The following is a 13,877-nucleotide window of genomic DNA, read 5'->3' as shown; positions in this document are numbered from 1 at the left end:
AAAAAGAGATAAATAAATGAACACTTATAAAAAACATTGCACAGAATAAGTTAACCTAGTTTAGAATGTATAAAAAATTAAGCAATATGCTTCTTTCGATGTGAATTATATATGAAGGTCTACATTCATGCATCCCTCAAAAGAAAGAAAGGGGTTCTAGGAAATATACTAGAACAAAAAATGGACTCTTAATCAAAGACAATCTTGAGGCAAGTATTCACAGGTAAAATCTTTATAGGTCAATTTACCTTAGCTTAAAACACTTATTTTTGTTACAATCTGATACTTTAACTTTTATACTAATGTGATAGTAAAACAAAGAAAGCAGATTTAATGTGGTTAATAGATGAATCTAAGAATATAAATAAAAGTCTCCTATTTCCTCCCTTTGTACCCCTTCTTTATCTCTTTCCTTTCTTTTCTTTCCTTTTTTTATCTGTTTTAGGTAACATTATAAATTTATACTATAGCCATGGGCTTAATGCTCCACTAAAGAAGATTCAAGAGGTAAAAAGTAAAAAGATTATAGTTCAGTTCAGTAGAACTAGGCAAGAATTAGATATGATAGTCACATGAAACAGTGATGGTCATATAACCCTGAACACACCCAATTTTACCTGATGTAATTTGTTAGAAATTAACATTCAGAAAATTGTAATATAGACAATAGGTAAATGACTAATAGCTATGATGAGCAAATCTTATAAATTTGCAGGAAAAAGATAAATATCTCTACAATAAATTATAACCAAACATATGAAAGAAGATATACTGAACAGATATTTTTAAAACCCTCCAGAACATTACAATTATGCTCAGATTCACTGACCAGCACATGGGGGAAAGATGAATAAATTATTGGGTATCCACGTCCCGAAAAAGTACAAAAATCTAAAGAGTTAAAACATTTGACTTGAAGGGAATTTCAAGGAGTGTCATTAAGAAAAATAGGATAGACAAAACTACAGAGCCAAAAAGTAGATTATTCGTCATCTATGGTGGAGGATAGGATTGGACATTAATTGCCACAGTGAATGATCACAATGTTTTAAAATGAATTATAATGATGGTGAAACAACTCGGTAAAATTACTAAAAAATGATTATATTATGAACTTAAAATAGATTATATTGCACTTGTTACACTTCAAGAGTTTATTGCTATTTTAATGCTTTTTAAATGAAAAAGAAGGTACAAAAAATAAATATAACATGATTTTTTGGAAAAATGCTAGGGAACGATAATTAATTACAAAATTGAAAACAAAAGATTGAAATAAAATTTGTATATATACGCGCTAAATGCAAATTTAAAATATTCTGGTATGTGATATATTTATAAATATAATATCTGTAATTAGTTTTAAAATACTTCAGCAGTGACAATATAATATGTTGTTTGAGTCAATCAATGGTTCTTCAAGTGATTGTCAGTTTCCGAGTGATAAATCCATTCTCCAACAGTGATTATAAAGACTTTGATCATAAATACACAAATCTGAAGTGATCATTCTGAGTGCTTCTCTTTTCCGTAGCTTGATTATCATTCAAATATAGAAAATGTCAGAAAAAATAACAGTTTTTGTTGAAATTCTTTTTTTGTTAGCTTGGTACTGTGAAAATTGAGTTCTTAGGGCCAATATTGTGGAAAAGTGCATTAAGCCACACCCTGTAATGTCAGCATCTCACATGAGCAGGTTAGGCTGCTCTACTTCTCTCCAGCTCATCGTTAATGTGCTTAGGATAACAACAAATCATGACTTAAATATTTGGATTCCTGTCATTCGTATGAGACTCAGATGGAATTTCAGGCTCCTGGCTTCATCCTGATTCAACTGTAGTTGTTGTGGCCATTTCAAGAGTGAACCAGTGGATTGAAGACTCTGTGTGTATGTGTGTGGGTGGGTGGAGGGGTGTAACAAATTCAAGCAAGTAAATTATTTAAAAGAGGGACAAAAAGTTGGGCTTTCAATTGTAAAATTAAAAGTAGCGAAGAAATATACATTGTATAGAATACAGTGAAAGACAATCCCTTTACAAGGCTAACATAAATAAGATGTAAGAATACAGCACTGTGTAACCTGAATTCTTGGGTAAGTTATCAAAGTTTAATCAATAAGTAACCCTATGTCCAGACTTTGTAAAGCAACATGAATACGCGTTGTCCCACACCCAGCCTCCCTGAACGCTGTCATGTTATCCTGAGTGAACCTTTCATCTAGTGCAGAGCTCAAAGCATTTAAAAGAACAGTCAGCTGGGACTTCTTCAAGCTTGTTACATAAAGTGTTTTCTGCTGACTCGTTGATATCTGACTGTTTAATAAATGTCTTGATGTATGTAAGAATTTGACCTGTCCTTACAACCTGGTGATGAAATTGTGCGGGATTACTAACCATCACCATGACAAATTCCGTTGGCGACTGCCATGCTCAATCAAAAGGAGTGGTGTGGCAAAATTATCTTATGCCAACTCAAAGCAATGAAAGCATCAAAGCATATTATTAAAAGTGTGTAGGCGGGCCCGGCAGCGTGGCCTAGCGGATAAAGTCCTCGCCTTGAAAGCCCCGGGATCCCATATGGACGCCAGTTCTAATCACTTCCCATCCAGCTCCCTGCTTGTGGCCTGGGAAGGCAGTCGAGGACGGCCCAATGCATTGGGACCCTGCACCCACGTGGGAGACCCAGAAGAGGTTCCAGGCTCCCAGCTTGGGATTGGCGCGCATTGGCCCGTTGCGGCTCACTTGGGGAGTGAAACATCGGATGGAAGATCTTCCTCTCTGTCTCTCCTCCTCTGTGTATATCTGGCTGTAATAAAATGAATAAATCTTTTTTAAAAAAGTGTGTAGGCTATCTCTTCATGTAAGAATTGCTGTAATCATTCACTAAAAAAATCATACTTATTTTAGGGAAATTATAGATTTGTTCCAAATGCTTTTGGAACGAAGTATATGCACTTGAATTTTGTATGTAGACACATAAATTCAGAAACAACTGGTGTCTTCAAAAGTTTGTGGAAAATATTTATTTTGAAAAAAAAATACGTGGATTTCATTGTTTTGGGCACCAAATGAAATATGTTTATTGTTTTTTGCAAGCTTACTGTAGATATTGTGTTATTTATTTAAAAGGTAGAATTACATTGAGATAAAAAGACAGAAGAAGAGAGATCTTCTATCTATTGGCTTGTTCTCGAAAGGGCCAATCAGCCAGGATGTGCCTAGCCTAATTCAGGAACAAGGAACTCATTCAGCCCACCCACATAGCTAAAAGGGATCCGAGCACTTGCAGCATCTTCCATTTCTGGCCCAGACACATAAGCAGGAAATGGGACTGGAAGTGGAGGAGCTGAGACTCAAACCTGTACTCATCTGGGATGGAGACATCATAGGAGTTGGCATAACTAGCTAAGCTACAACACCAGTCCTTCTACAAATTTTCTGATGTACTCATGTATGTTCAAACATTACTTCAGTAGACAAAGCAAAAAAGTTGAGGGACACAGATAATGTCCTTGCTTCTACTAAGTAATTCTCATGCTCATGAAAGTAAACTTTTAGCAATGTACAGCAAGACTATACAGTTCTCTGGTTACTGACATTTGTGGTTCTTTCTCTTATAGCACAGATCAGCAAATATACATCCATTTGGCTCTGTTCAGACTATGCTCTGTTCATGTGAGCAGCCTGAACTTCATGCTGGAAAAGTCACTATGAAACATACATTGTCCCTTGAGAATCAAAAACTTCAGAAAACTGAAGTACAAAGTGACCAAAATTTTGTCTCACTGAAAACCACACAACAAAGGAGACAATATCAACGAATTAAAGAATTAACTTAGAATTAACTCATAATTGGAGTTTTTATTTAATTGAAGTGAGAACATGAAGAGAAGTTTTTGAGTAGCTCAATTAGTGACTTTTGTCCACAAAAGTTACTAAGAAGAAAAATGTATTCAGGCCTTTTAAGATCTAATAGAAGTTATCTGAGTAAAATATGTATATTAAATAACGGCTGAATATGAAATTAAGAGTAAAATAGAAAATTGGAATGCATTAAATATTATTCAGAAGGAAACTATAAGATCAAAAAACAATTTTCTATTGCTGAAAGGTGATACAAACACACACTCCATCACTCAGCAACACAATACATTTGAAAAGGTGTCTTTTTCGCTTGACCCAGCAGTTGACAGTTTGGCAGCCCACATCAGAGTGCCTAGGTTTGATTCCTGACTGCATCTCCTGACTGTCTTCCCAGTAATGCAAACCATGAGATACAGCAGTGATGGCTCAAGGATGTGGCTTCCCAAGTCCCAGCTTCCATTTGGTTTCCCTGTGCCACTGCATGCATTTGGGGAGTGAATCATCAAATGGCACCACTCTCTCTCTCTCTCTCTCTCTCTCTCTCTCTCTCTCTCTCTCACACACACACACACACAATATCTATACGTGTGTAAGTATGTCTGTTTGACTCTCAAACTTTCTATTTTAAAAAACTCTGAGAAGGTAAGTAAATGAAAGTGTGCTTCTAGCACTAAGTTTTTCTGTCCCCAAATGGAAATCATGTAATTATGGAGTGTCACAATATGATCAACATTTCTAACATTAAAATTCTAAATTTTCTATATAATATGGTCCAAAATGATTCTTTTTCAAATTGTCTTTAAATACAGTTCTAACTGGGGCCAGTGCAGTGGCTTAGCTGTCAAACCCTTCTCCTACAACACCAGCACCCCATGTGGGCACCATTTTGTGTCCCAGTTGCTTCACTGCCAATGACCTGAAAAAGCAACAGAAGATGGATCAGGTACTTGGCCCCTGCCACCCTCATGAGAGACCCAAAAGAGGCTGGTCATTAAAGCTAAATAAATAAATGTCTAAACTAATGATAATTCGTCTCCTAAGGATTTCTATTTTGTTTTATTTTTGTTTTAAGGCAGAGTTACAGAGAAAGGGAGAGACAGAGAGTTTCTCCTATCTGTTGCTTCACTCCACAAATGACCACAGAGCCGGAGCTGAGCCAATCTGAACCTGTGAGGCAGCGGCCTCTTTTGGGTCTTCCATGTGGGTGCAGTAGCCTAAAACCTTGGGCCATCCTCTGCTCTTTACAAGGTCATAAATAGGAAGCTAGATTGGAAGTAGAGCAGCCGTAACAGAAACAGTGACCATATTGGATGCCAGGGCTGCAGGCACTGACTTGATCTACCATGACATGGCACTGGAAGTAATGATAACACTAATAATAATAATTCTGACTGCTGATGCCTCGTAAGTTTTTGTTCTCCACAATGCAGAAGTAGATTTAATACAAATTATATGTAATTCAGTCAGGTTTAAGAGCAAGACTTTCTTATGCTGCAATCACTTGCCTTCTGCTATAGGGCAAGAAGATGCAAAGGAATACCCTTCACAATCCTCGTGGGTGGAGCTGCTGAGGCCAAGCTTGCACTGAGTCACAGACACAGGTTGGCTAAGCAATAGACAGAATATAAACTGACTAAGACACTGGATTCATCTCAGCAGAGGCCATGCTGCATTTAAGATCTTTTTGGACGACTATCCCAGCCAAATGATGACAGCAAATATCTGGCTGATTGGAGACTCTACGGTTGGCTGTGTCAGCCAATGGACATCCAGAGGGATTCCTCATCCATAGACCAGCGAGATCAACAGCATTTCTGAACTATCGCATCCAACTGGGCAGAGCCCTCAGAGCATGTGACACATTGTGTTTCTGGGCTGATAGCGGGAGGCCTTTACTCACCCTCCGGTACTGGGATGGTTGGGAGGTCCCCCCCCCCAGAAATGGAAAGAAGAAATAGAAGTTTGGAAACAATGATCACATCCACTTTTCCTTAACCCTAGATCCTTCCCACCCTGAATGACTATGTAAACATCATCAAATTAAAAAAAAAAAAAAAAAAACCTTTGATTCTTCATACTTCTGTCTTTGGAAGTCAAGCCTGTCTTCTCCCAGATTTTCTTTACTGTTTAACTCCTTGCTCTGAGTCAGGAAGCTGTGTCCAAACCATGCACTATTTTGTATCAACTTAATTGGCCTAATAATAGAGCTTTGCAGCCATGCTGACTCCTCAGTAGAAAATTGCAAATTCTTACTAACATCTGACACAGCTAAAGCTGGAGGAAGCCAGAGGCCCCCTTTGAGGGTGGGGTACAAGTAAAAGAAGGAACACACACACACACACACACAAGTAAAGCAGTATGCAAACTTGCTATGAAGTTACTTCACTTGTCCTAAATCCCAAATGTTGTTGATATATTCTCCAGCCAGAAGTAGTTTCCTTGTTTTGTTAGTATTTTCATCTACAATTACTGTCTAAACCACATTTCTTAGTCTTTACAGTTTTTCACTGCCTCTTTTCCATTGCCATATTAACATCCCATTCCAAAACTTAAGTCTTAAAAGCGTACTCTAAGAGCATTTATTATTGCAATTATTCTCAATTCAAAATAGTAAGCAGAACCACCCTGACCACAGTGCCATATTATAAACCTCCAAAGTTGGATCATCCCAAAATCTGTTTTTCCCTGTTTTTCCATAACTGCTACAGGAAGCAGAAATAACTACTCAGACTGATACTGCGAAACTCCATGCTTCAAATTTAAGCTGTCAGCAAGCCTTCAATTCTTTACATAGACATCTTGCCTGTTAGATAGGTTGGATTCCTTGTTTAGATAGCTATCTATCCACAATGTCTACTTTTAAAGATTTTCCATTTCCTCAAATTTAATAAACCTGATGCTGTCCACTTCCCTCCCAGCAAATTCACTGACCAACTGTTCATAAGCAAATCAAACTCAATGATTCAGCATATACAACCACATTTCATCTTCCTTCCTTCTTGTTATAATAGCATAAATGTTTATATGTTCCTGTACTTAATTATTCTCTCATTTTATTTTGGAAAGATAAATTTAAGTTTCTGCTTGATGTTGTAGCTTCCTCCACTCTGCATAAGAGGCAACTAACTGAAATTGGTGTCTCTTCTGTCTCCAATGCATTTCTATTGTTTTCAACTTCCTACCAAGTGTCCAACTTCTTTGGATTCACAAAGCTAATATCTATGATAGCAAGCTGTGAAGATGCATGTCTGTGACTCCTCTGAGTGTTTGTACCCCAAACAAGGCTATCTATGATCTTATATGCCCACCTACATCCCAGGATAACGACAAGAGAGTTAAAGCCCCTTCCCAAGAGCATTTTTCAGACACATGGTTGTGCCTGAGTATCTCCTGACCATGTGTGTGTCACTCCCAACCTGTTCTACAATACCTAACCCACATCCATTCTGCTCTTCCTCAATAATTTCTAAATATTGCCAATAATAATCTTTGCAACCATTCTGGATCCATGAAGACAATTCCAGACTCCCACGTACTTACGATACAACTCAAGCTGGAATAAACCAGAGGACAGTTTGAGGGCCTCGATAACATCTGAACACGCTGATATGAAAAGCAAAATCTAATAATCCACTCAGTCAGCGATCTTCTGACTACACGGCCATTCCTCTGGCCAAGAGTTCTTATATGATTGCTGAATCCTTTCCTCTTGCTCATGTCCTTGCAAACCATTCAATGTGTTTCCAAATGTAGAGGATTCTTACAGACATAGATATGATTATGGCACGGTCCTTCTCAGAGACTTTTAAATGTGTTTATATACTTAAGATACAAACTTTTCTGGTGAGGTTATTGCCGCCAACAGCAACAATTACAACAATTAATATTTGATCTATGCTAAATATTAAGTTTGATCTTATATGTGATCTATGCTAAATATTAAGTATGTGATCTATGCTAAATAGTTAGTTTGATGTTATATATCTTAACTTTCCATTCTCTCACAAAATATGGTAACATTATCTTGATGCTGCAAATACTGACATTAAGATCAGATGAAATAACATGGCTTTATTGCTACAAAGAAATTTAGCTAGTATGTAAACACAATTTGTTTGCTTTCCAATTTCAATTATACATATTTTCCTTAATTATTGAGGCATCCAATCATTTTTGCTTCAATAAAAATTAGCATCTGATAAGTAGCTGCTATGTACATGCTTTTTCAAGATAATTATGTACATTCCCAAACTGCAGCACAAAAAGGTAAATTAATTCACCCGAACGCATACATTTAGGATCAGGCCTAAAATCTGTTAATTAATAAGTTAATCTGGTCTTCATTTGTATAATAGAACAACTCTACCTCCCTTATTGAATATAAATTGCTAAAGGAGCATGAATTTCTGAATGCTATTTGAGATTTCCATTAAATTATATTGAGGGTTAAAAGAGTAGAAATACAACCAGAGTAAATCAGAAATGAGGCTGTGATTTCATTTGCTAACAACCAAGCTTAACCTCATGATCTCATTTCTTCTGTAGGATGGTCTGTCTCCTCTAGGGCTCACAGCATAGAAACCAGTTTAATAGTAATGGGTAGTTTGCTGGAAAATCCTTTGATTTGCAGTAAAATATATAATATAATATAACCGTCTACACCAGATTAGCATTAAAAAGGCAAAAGTAGACATCAAGCTTAACTCAAATCCCAAGCACAGCCTCATGGAAAGGCAGCAGAACCAGAAAAAAAAAAACATGCCTGAAGGTTAAAGCCATTGCTTGATTGAGGCAGAACTCCAGTCAACTTTCATAGCCAAGCTGAGGGCCAAAAGAGTGATGAACCACTCCTAGGACAGAGACAATATTGCAAGAAAGGTTAGAAAGCAAAAGGTGAAGAAAGCATAGCCATGAAGAATAAAATGTGACAGTTGTAGAGGGAGAAGGCAGAAGAATAAGACTGCTAATGCTCCAATGCATTTCAGCATATGCTTTTTTTTATAATCATTTTTTTTTTAAATAACAAGTAGGAACTCCTGTAGAAATACTATAAGTTTACCTGGATACTCCTGCCTTTGGAGCTATATGCCTTAGCCTTTTCCTTTGAGAACATACTCACTACACTGCATACTCAACTGCTCTGCCACCATAAGCAATTCAAGGAACACACAAGAAACATTAAGTAAAATTACTCCTCAGACACATCTAATTAAGCATAGTCTGCTTGAAAGGCTAAGTCAAAGGAGGGACAGTGGATTTGTATGATTTTAAGTAATTACAATGCTCTTATCTGTTTTGTCTTCCAAGCTAAATAACCATGTTATCTCCAGTCATTTTTTTTCCTGTAAAATAGGAGCAATTTTAGCTTCTTAGAGTTCTTAAGAAGACTAGGTGGGTTCACATGTGTAAAGGACGTAGACAGTAACCACCCAGGAGAAAACAACAAAATATGCAAAGCCTGCCATCCACACTGCTGAGAGTTTCTCAAAGGTTTCATATTCCACAATCCCCCCTAAGGAATGGAGGTATTACCAACTGAAGCATACACTAAAATCTACTATCTTAACCTCCACAGTAAGACAATGTGTCTTCCATGTCCTACCTCCTTCAAGTCTCTTGGTATCATGTCAAATGGAATCCTGTGTTACTGGCAATGAGAAAATCCCTGCGATGGAGCTAAGTGCCAAGTTCCTTTTCACACCAGAAGTTACAGTCCCATAATACAGCTCTGATAAGCACCAGAGTTATAGTTAGGATAAAAAGCACAGCTCCAGCCAAACCATACACTTAAAAGTGCATATTGAAGAGAGAGAGCTCTGCGCATTGAAATGGAAGGACACCAACAGTCATACTGAGTTAACCTAATACTTAAATGAATTTGACATAATTTTGCTTTTAGAATCTCACCTTCCAACCTTTGTCTAGGCGAAAGACTGACTGAATTTGGACAAGCAATTGGACTAATCATGTAATTCTTTGGCATCCTACCTGCAGTTACTCCATAGGTGGGCAGCTGGCACCTACTTAGATGTCATCTATACCTGTTAAATAGTAGATGATCCCAAAAGAGACTTTCTTGGAACTGTAGATAGGAGCCAAAGAAATTCATGGTTGTGTAAAAACCTAAAAAGTTCATTCTAGCTGGCTTTTTTTTTTGTTTATTAATATGGCGACATGCTCCCTGGCAAATCATTAATATTCATCTCAGCACAGTTAATGTTTTGTCATTTCCTTTGGTTCTAATTCTATTATCAGAATTTTAGTTTACTTTCATTGATGTGGTTGTCCTAAATTTTGCATTTTACTCACGTACGCTGTGAACACACACAATGGACTTAAAATCAGAGCATTTGATCTTTCCCTGTGCCCAACTTCCCAGGAAGACGTCACAGTTGCCCCTTTGCAGCAATCAAAGGCCATTTCCATCTCTGCTTCTGAAAAATCACAGCTCTCAGGTGGGAAGGGAAGGGAAATGGTATACCTCTCACATCCTTAGTTTAGTTTTTAGAGTGAAAGGAGATGAAAGAAGATTAAAAAACAGACTTCAAAATCCACTAAAAGCTCCTTTCTTTACAAAGGAAGAAATTGCTATCATTCAAAAACACTGCAGGGCAATATAAGCAGTGTCTGCAGTTCCCACACAAGAAAACTACACAGCAATATAAGCAAAGTCTCCAATTCCCAAACAAGGAAATGGGCTTTCAGGAAAAGGAGTCTTACGTGACCTGAGACAATAGTTCTCTGTATAGTTCAACAGCGAGTTTTATAGATAAAATACTCAAACTTTGTCTTCATACAGCATGATTCTAGAACACGGAATGTTTCAGAGCCATTGTGTACAAATAATTAGCATCCCATAATTTTATCGATCTCATTCCACCTAAAATGTAAGATGAGGAGAACACATATTAAGCAGTCTAAATTACCTTCATAGCAATCTTTTAGACTTATTGGGGGTGAGAACTATATACAGGGTATCACGAACTTCTTAGACTTAGAGAAGTGATTCCATATTCTGGAAAAATCAAAATTAGCATTGAGCTTGTGAAAAACCTTTCTTATTTTCCTTAATTAAAGGTATAAAAAAGTTGGTAACTTTCAAAATTTGTTCCTAATATAAAGACAACAGGCTTTATGTTGTATCCACAGATATGGTTCCAAGAAGACAACCACACTTCCCTCACCCCCCAAAACTCCTCTCACTTCCCTCTCCCTTCGTCAGTTTTCCCAGACGCAATTGTAACCCACCCTATGGTCATAGGTATAATTAATCACTAATCACAATATTTAGCAAGTAAAAGACAGGAATAGCAAATTTTCAATGGATTATAATCATGAACTGGAAATAATCATATCCCAAAGTGACTATTTTACTTTTGTGCAATTTCTATATTCTATATTAGCTGCCATTTATTGCAGAAGACATATGATACTTGTCTTGCTGTGACACTAAGAATAACGGTTTCACCAACCATGTCCTTTTGCTTTCAAAATGAAGGTTTCATTATTTTTTATGACAGAGTAGTGTTCCATAGTATACATATACACTTTCTTTATCCAGTCTTCAGTTCATGGAAAACTGGATTGATTTTATCTTAGCTGTTGTGAACTGAGCTGCTATAAACACATTGGGGAGGTATAAATAGTTTTCTTATAAGCCAATTTCACTCTGGGTAAATTCCCATGAGTGGGATGGCTGGATCATATGATAGATCTATGTTCAGACTTCTAATAAATGTATGTTCTGTTTTCTGTAATAGTTGTACTAGCATACAACTAAAAGTGGATTAAAGTACATTTTGCTCAATATCCTCAACAATATTTATTATTTGTTGATTTTTCAGGGGGAAACAGACTACCTGCGACAAGATGAAACCTCATTGTAATTGTATTTCCCTGATATGATCCTATTTGACATTTGAATTTTCTCCTATGAAAAGTACCTGTTCCTACTCTTTGCCCCTTTCTTAAATGTATTGTTTGCTCTGTTTTTGAGTTTCTTATGCTCTTTATAGGTCCTGGATATTAATCCTCTGCCAGTTGCATAAATTGTAAACACTTTCCTCCCATTTTGATGGCTGCCACTTCACTTTGTTGACAGTTTGCTTCACAGTGCAGAAGCTTCTGAACTTGATGCAATCCAACTTGCATATGTTTGCTTTAATTGCCTATACTTCTGTTAAGAAATCTCTTTCCAAGCAGTCGTTGACTACAGCTATGTCTTATAGACTTTCCCTGATGTTTTTCCCCTAGTATTTGATGGCATCAAGTCATTTATTTAGATGCTTGATACTTCTATAAAGTGTAAGGTTTTTGTTTCTTACTTCTGCACACACTGATTCACTTTCCTCACCACTACTTGTTCAGGGGACTCTACTTTCCCCATGGATTTGGAGTATCATGCTATTTTCAATGCAACTATCCCGCAATATGTCTTGAACTTTGGTATTGTGATAGCTTCAGGTTTGTATTATTTAAGATTGCTTTAGCAATTTAGGGTCTTCTATTTTTCCACATATATTTTAACATCATTTTTTCTAAAACTAAGAGTAAAGTGATTGATATTTCTAATGGGATGACATTGAATCAGTACATTATTTTGATAGTATGGACATTTTGCTTATTTTAATTCTTTCAATCCATGAACATAGAAGATTTTTCCATTTTTGTTTCTTCTAATACTTTTTAATATTTTGTAATTTTCATTGCAAAGTTCTTTCAGCTCCTTGGCTAAATTTATTTCAAAGTACTTCACATTTATTTTGCTATTATGAATGGGTTGATATTACAATTTAATTCTCTGCCATGATATTGTCTGTGCATACAAAACTGTAGATAAATCATGTCATTCTCAAAGAAGAATAATTTGACTTCCTCTTTTCCAATTTGAATTCCTTTGGTTTCTTTTTGCTACCTCAATTGAATAGCAAAGAGAAAAGTGTCTGGATCTGGATCGTGGTGCCAATATGATTCTGGCTCTGGGCTTATGGCACACTAACTTGATTTTACAAGTGCTTTGAAAGGAGACAAAGTATATACAATGGAGAGACTTTCAGTGCTGTCGTGTGGAGCTCAGGACAAGAAGGGAGCAGTGGATAGCTGAGACGACCTGGCTGAGCAGCTGATATATATATATATATATATATATATATATGTATGTATATATATATATATATATATATATATGTGTATGTATATATATATATATATATATATATATTTGCAGCGCAGTGGTGATGTTCGTCATCAGAAGAGTAATGGATAAGGTAAAATCATTGGAAGTAGAGAGTGCACTGAAATAAAGTATCTGGAACACTGGTCAATAGTACACAAGAACAGCAACAAAGCAAAGACTCAGCTCCTAGACAGTTAAATGATTTTGGTAATTGGAGAAAAATGGGAAGAGAATGCTTTCATTCCAGTACAAATAGCAACTAACACCAAATACCACCAGCAACAGCTGAGACACTTTGAGGATTAGAAAGACTTAACACATTGTGAGAATAATGGTATTCACAAAGTATTAGGTTCAGTTTACAAACAAGGAATCCTGCCACTGAATTACAAAGTCGTCCCAAATCCACTTAGCTACTCAGTGCCAGAACCAGGTTTATCCAAAGGCAAATGTCCTTCTTCCCAAAACTAAGAGCCATACTTTATTCTTCCATGTTAAAAACAACAGAGGTGGGGGAAACTCTGGGAATGAGAAACAAAGTTATGCCCATGATATATTTGTACAGGAGTCCCCGCTTACACAAATTTACAAATAAAAAAATACTGTCAAAACATCTAAAGCATTCTAGAATTTTCCTAACATTCATTTGTGTAGTTTCAGAATTAGGATAGAAATCTTGACATCAATTTTAGTACTCAAAAATCCAACTGAGCAACGGAGGATTTTGTTTAAGATGACTTGAATATGAACAACTGAAGTAATGAACAAGAGAAAATGTCTGAGACTTCTGATGAAGCAAAGTGATGTTAGGTTGGATAGTAAAAGCATTAACTACAAAA

The 13,877-nt window shown here is 36.5% G+C and overlaps 1 protein-coding gene across 3 annotated transcripts in view; it reads right to left on the bottom strand.

Moving 5' to 3' along the window:
- LOC101531522 (ganglioside GM2 activator-like) overlaps window positions 1–10,688 on the bottom strand; it is a 73,812-nt gene extending 63,124 nt beyond the window's left edge. For 2 of the 3 annotated variants that reach the window (XR_009245134.1, XM_058661305.1), the window contains exon 1: window positions 10,589–10,688. The gene's annotated coding sequence lies outside the window, so the exon portion shown is untranslated. Of the gene's footprint in view, window positions 1–10,172; window positions 10,504–10,588 lie in introns of those variants that run through there. The other variant, XM_058661306.1, reaches the window with a different exon arrangement.
- Between the last annotated feature and the right edge of the window lie 3,189 nt (window positions 10,689–13,877).

This window comes from Ochotona princeps, chromosome 3 (assembly GCF_030435755.1).
Source record: "Ochotona princeps isolate mOchPri1 chromosome 3, mOchPri1.hap1, whole genome shotgun sequence".
Classification (NCBI taxonomy): domain Eukaryota; kingdom Metazoa; phylum Chordata; class Mammalia; order Lagomorpha; family Ochotonidae; genus Ochotona; species Ochotona princeps.
Note: the sequence above shows the minus strand (reverse complement) of the source record. Positions and strands in the feature narration are given on the sequence as shown.